Here is a 6,791-nt window from a genome sequence, read left to right on the forward strand (position 1 = left end):
GTGTGTGTGTGTGTGTGTGTGTGTGTGTGTGTGTGTGTGTGTGTGTGTGTGTGTGTGTGTGTGTGTGTGTTTGTGTATGCATGCATGCATAAAAATGAATTTTACAGGATCAACTGTTTTTTAAGTGGATTTTCTTAGTGGTTCCACAAACTGTTTTGAGCAATGGGAAATGTAAATCCTTCTCTATTACTACTTACCAGTTATTCTCCTTCAGGACATTGTGGAGCAAGTTGAACAATATGTGGGTTTGTTTTCCTTGCTTAAAAGATATAAATCTAATTTTCCTTTTAGTGATAGACACATCTACTTGTCTTTTTTCCGAATGTCTGTATTAAGAAGAACTCAAAAGGAATATCATCCAGGCCTCACCAACATAACACACACTTTCCTAATCATTCTTACAATGCCTTTCTGCACCCTCTGTACTTTCTGTATTTGAGGATGAAGTTCTGAACTAAAAACCTTTACCCCGCAACCGACGACTTTTAAGCAGTATTAATTACGCGCCATATAAGATCTCATGGTGTTATTTGACCTTTATCACCAGGAGGAGGACTTTGAATCGGACTGAAGATGGGATTGTGAAATGTTTCTGCCTTTGATTGTTATCTGGGTTTCTGATAGAAGTTGCTTAATGACGATGACTCGGCTCTTTAGTGATCAATGACCCCTCTGGCATCAACATCAACCTTATGGGTCTTATAGAAACATGTGAGAGGTAATTGCACAACGGGCCATGCACATGACCCTTTCATAAGAGCAACAAAGGAGGTCGCTTGGGAACTGTCAATAGCATCATTGTCAAATGACAACAAGCTCTCTCCTTAAGCTTGTCATTGTATTGATGTCGTCAACAAATGACAATTCCATGACATGAAATGGAAACCAGACTGCATTGAAGAAGCTACCCTATCATCAGATAGGGTAGCTTCAAATTGAGCGGAAGTACTTAGGCGGGCTCTGCCCGCCTAAGTACTTCCGCTCAATTTGAATTTCCCTTCAGTACTAGGTCTGGACCTGCTGTATGTTATTTGGTTTCCAATCAGCGAACAGAGGGCGTGTCTGAGAACAATGACGATAAAGTCGTGCGCCAGTTTGAGTTGTTGTTGTAGGTCGGTAGTTGATTTACAATGTGCAATTTTTCCCTGATAAATTAAATTAGACGAACAAAACCTGCAGCTGTCGTTGACGGACATTTTCGTGCAGACGCGCACGGTGTTTGGTTTGTGTACAACCTGCGCGCGATTCCCGGCGCATGACATACGTCACAACCAAACGTTAGCGATTGGTTATGGCAGATCCAGAGTGGCACTGGGCAGATCCAATCATTTTAAACTTCAACAGACACCCGCCTTCAAGTGAGTTAACGTTTGTCAATTGATTAGGTCCAGACTCTCTGTACAAATGAAATGAAATGAAGTGAAGTACGAGAGTCTGGTAGAACCAGGCTAATCATCAGAGGGCATTGTGCGAGTTTTGGGGAGGGCGGCTTGCGTTTATTATAAACTCGGATCCCAGTGATCATTGAAAAAGAATATAGTCCCAAAATAGTGTAATTTATTCCTGTGCCATTGATGACACAGTGCACCGTTTGTGATTCTCACTTCCTATTGATAGCGCAGACCAAAATGCTGCACCTCCAGTGAATCATACATTTTCCATCACATTTTTATTCCACGGCGTATTTAGAACACGCATGTGCAAATCCAGTTGAACAAAAGAACGGCATCCCTCGGCTGCAGATTTGGAAACTAGATCCAGATCTTTCGTGGATCAACGCTGGAGCACTTGTCCACGGGCACGTGTGCATTGGCACGTGTACACGGGCACGTGTGCACGGGCAAGGGCACGTTGCGGGTTACTGAGTTACTGACAACCCTTCCCCTGTCTTCCACCTGGGTCACAGTCTGCTTCGCCTTCTACGGAAGGCCACAACGTTTGTCGTAACTTGCTTGTAAATTGCAATACACCGTTAATGTAACACCCACTAGGGAGGGTAAAGGTCGGGTTTGTATTTGAGCTACTCATCATATGTAGTGATTCTCATGAGTGTGTGTTGGATGGTGTTCATTGTCTAATAGACAGAAATTTAAGCAAACTGCACTGTCCAGTCGAACGGGCTCTTGTGTAACCTATACCCCTATAAACCCCACCTTCGATATTATTTTTTTTTAACGAGTCAATCATGTGACGAAACAACATTTTCCGCCGTCTTGTCAGTTTAACGTTTCCACCAAACAGAGGCACATCAAGCATGCACACCATGACATCCATCCTTCAGAGGTTAAAACCTGCCCGCTGTTTGATCCACGGTTTGATCCGCGGTTTGATCCGAAGAAACGGCAGTTTCAGGAGATGAGGGACCTGGTGCCTGGACACCCACGACCGCCGGCCTCAAACACGCTGACAAACTAATTGAATTGGGTTCAAAGTCAGTGATATGCAAGGCTATAAAAACACACACAAATACACACACACACACACACACACACACACACACACACACACACACACACACACACACACACACACACACACACACACACACACACACACACCCATACACACACACACACATTCAATTACAGGAGGAACTGTGTGTGCATATGTGTAAATGTGTGTTTATGTATGTGCTCATGTTTGTGCGCATGCTTGTGTGCATGTGTGTGGGTGTGCATGTGTGTATGGGTGTTTGTGTGTGTCTGTGTGTGTGTGTGTGTGCAGCCGATCTAACAGAACGTGTACGTGCTCGTTGGTCTCCCATTGTTACCGCGGCCACAGCTTCCAGTGTAATTGAATTGGTCAGCTGTAATAGAACTCTGTGGAGTGTGGCAGAAACGTCCACCCAGAGCATCCAATCTGCAGCAATATACAAGACAGAGGAAATATATTGCACACATCCATAGATATTGCCGCCCGTGGGCAGGCCCATGTGTGTCGCAGATAGATAGAAAGCTGGGTGTGTGTGTGTGTGTGTGTGTGTGTGTGTGTGTGTGTGTGTGTGTGTGTGTGTGTGTGTGTGTGTGTGTGTGTGTGTGTGTGTGTGTGTGTGTGTGTGTGTGTGTGTGTGTGTGTGTATGTGTGGAAATTGCATCAAATGGAAAAAGATAATTTCTCACGTTAAGCACACAAATACGTGACTTGTTTATTTCGTTAGACAAAAACAGGAAGTCAAAACGCGCTGCTAGTAGAAACAATCCCGCATGGGGCTCTAGTCATGAGACGTTCCTAACATTTAAAGGGAGAGCGATCCCTGAACAACCAAGACAGTAAACGAAATGCCTACAACAGTGTATAGAACAACACTTAACAAGATGAATTATGATAGGTTACACTCACTACATACGTGTATTTGTGGATGCGAGAGTGAAAGAGTTTGTGTGTGTGGGAGTGAGTGAGTGCAAGAAAGAGCAAGAGCGTGTGTTTGAGTGTCTGTACATTTGTGCGTGCATGTGTGCGTACGTGCGGTGCACACCCCATACATCCAGTCCCTCAGTGAGACCACGATAGATCCTCTGATGATATGATCAATTCTATTATGAATCGTTCTCTTGCATTGGCCTGTAGATACAAAACTCAAATTCACCCTTTTAGAATACTTACAGCGAATGGTAATGAACTATAATTATGTTTTAACAGCCTTTAACTACCAAATCATGTAAGATATTAAAATAGGAGCCATAAAAAGAAAGTAGATAAAGGAGCAAAGGGTCATTAAATCCAAATCAATATCAATCAGACTATCTTTTATCTATTGATTGAGTGTCACCCGGGGTTGATTTGGTGAATTGCTTTAGAGTTGTTGAATCATTAGCTAGCAAACATGATTTAGATTGTTGCAACAATCACACTGTGTGTCACAGCGACGCCAGACTTTACAAAGACATTGAGTGGGACTAAGACACCGGCGTTCATTTCCTGGAGAGAGATGTGAGCCTCACGGCGTCTCTGTGGTACAATCAACGATGATGTGAACATGATCGCACACTCGATTTTGAATTTCCTCGGTAGAACCTACATCCTCAGGCCTGCTCTGTAGACTAAGACAATGCCTCTGTCTGGTTGGCTTGAGATCTGCAAGTCCTTTCAAACAATGTTGTGAAGCAATCAACCCCATCAGGCATACTAGGGATGCCATTACATCAGCTTTATCCCTGTCCCTGCACCAATTATGGTTTTCACAGCGTATGGGCAGTCGAAGGCATACTATTACATCATGGTGAATGTGAACGCAGAGTGTTGAGCTCCAGGGAGCTAGGACTACATATAACAAGATGCAGCGTCATCAAATCATGCACAGAGCAGTGTGATATTCCCGAGACGTAAGAAAGGTACTGATGGGGCATTGCTGGAGAAAGCAAAGCCGTAAGCATTTCTCATGCCAAAACTAAACTAGTCTCCACTCAAGCCTCATTAGAAAATATATATTATATTGATATGATGAATGATGATACTATATTCATTATATATATATGTGTGCACGCAGAAAGCAGCAATCTTTATATCAATTTCATGCCGTTCCAAGCAACAATCAAACTGATTTTACATCTGCACTTCCGTAAAGCACGTTCAAAGCGATGACGCATCTACATTACTTTGTACGGTAAAGAGCTTTTGCGCCGAAAAAGAACTTCATGGTGTATTAAAGGCATGGAATCTCACTATGCAGGATTATGGAAGCATATGTAGCAGAATTCAAATGGCAATGCAATTTGCAATTCAATAAGTCAGTACATTATGCAATTGACAATTCATTATGCAATTTAATGATGTAATTTATAAATAGGTTATTCAAAGTGTATTTTAATATGCAAAGTGACAATGAAATCCTCATTAAAAGTTGGAAAAGTTATAACAATAAAAATAGAATAATATTTTGTCAAATTTTTTGAGTTCCTTTATTCAAATTGAAAGGCTATAGCGGCCCATGTGATCAATTTCATCCCACTGCAGACGCAAATTGATTGATTTCCTGTATTCTGGTGCATTTTGGGGATGGCCACTACCTATTTACCTGCTTTTCATTCAGATTCATAGCCTACATCCTGACTTGCAGGGCCTGGACAAGCTACAAGCTATACAGACCTACTTCATGGCCATTCCACCAGCCATTGCTATTTGACCCATTGTTGTTATTCTGATATTGAGACAAATCATGATCACTGTCCTATAGCGTCCATTTTTTGTGAGTCTCAATGTATACTTCAAATGCAGTTAGAAATATGGGACAGTTTCTTCATTTTGTTTATATGCTACAGGACGAAAGACTTAATTAATATATAACTTACTTGCTCCTTTTAAGTATAACATTGCTTGGGGAGTCCAATTCCTCCACTGAAAAGGGTGGAAAGTGCTTACAACTCTCTGCTAGTTAAAAAAGATAAAGATAGACTTTATTGTCATTGTACAGTCACCTATACAACGAAATTGGGAGAGCCAACTGAAGGTGCATTACACATACAAAATAAATAAATAAATAAACAAATAAATAAATAAACACGCAATTTAAGTTAAAAATTTAAAAAACAAAAACAAAACAAGACAGAAATAAGAAAAACATTTGGAACCAGACAAGGACAGGTGATGTCAGGATAAATATAAAGGCCGTAAGCATATTGCACTATATAGATAGTGAGGATCTTTGTTTCAAGTTTTATGGGTGTTAAGTTAGTTTGTTAGTTAGTGGGGGTGTGACGATACACTCAGCTCACGAGACGAGACGACACACGATATTGGGTTCACGAGAACAAGACGAGACGAGATTTTAAGAAAACTACAATGACAGATTATATGGACCAACCGACTTTTATTTAACCAAGTGGCGCATGTATTTTGAAATGTTTTATTATCACTCTTTACATGCAAGAAATTGAAACTAAAACTAAAATGTATAAAAGTTCAATTAAAATATATTAAATTAAATAATTATATTTTTTTCAATTGCAAACAATATTATGTGCAAAACCAAATCAAAGTACCCAAAATGTACTTTGATTAAAGGGTATTAGTTTTCGCGGTTATTCAGCCTCTTCTTCTCCTCCGGAAAAACACGACCGCATTACATTGTGGTATACGGGAGTAACATGTATGCTACATCGTAAACAAAAAATACCCAACATTTTCAATTTTGGGTATTTTAAGTGCACTATATAGTGCATGAAATTAACCACTGAGAATTCGAACACCACTACAAAGTGGCGAGCACCCTAAATAGTACACTATATCCGTGATAGGGAACGATTTCGAACACAGCTTATGGCTGCTTTCGACGCTTCCCCTGCTTCCTGACGACCAATTTTATTGGTCGTCATGAAAAAAACATAAGGGGTAACACTGTAGTTTTTTATTGGTCGTCATGAAAAAATAAATAAGGGGTAACACTGTGGTTTTTTATTGGTCGTCATGAAAAAAAACATAAAGGGTAACACTGTCGTTTTTATGAAATGAAACATGAGGGGTGACACTGTTGTTTTTTATTGGTCTAAATGAAAAAAACATAAGGGGTAACACTGTTGTTTTTTATTGGTCGTCATGAAAAAAACATCAGGGGTAACACTGTCGTTTTTTATTGGTCGTCATGAAAAAAAACTAGAGCTGTCAGTTAAACGCGTTATTAACGGCGTTAACGCAAACCAATTTTAACGGCGTTAAAAAAAATTCAAAAACAAAGAAGCAGTAGCCTGACTGCTATGTTCAAATGACATTTGTTCAAAGCAGTCGTTTAATTGCACTATAGGATCTTTTTTTGTATCGTCCTGTTTTGTATGGAGGTAGATTTGTGTCTTTATTAT

This window comes from Gadus chalcogrammus, chromosome 18 (assembly GCF_026213295.1).
Source record: "Gadus chalcogrammus isolate NIFS_2021 chromosome 18, NIFS_Gcha_1.0, whole genome shotgun sequence".
Lineage (NCBI taxonomy): Eukaryota > Metazoa > Chordata > Actinopteri > Gadiformes > Gadidae > Gadus > Gadus chalcogrammus.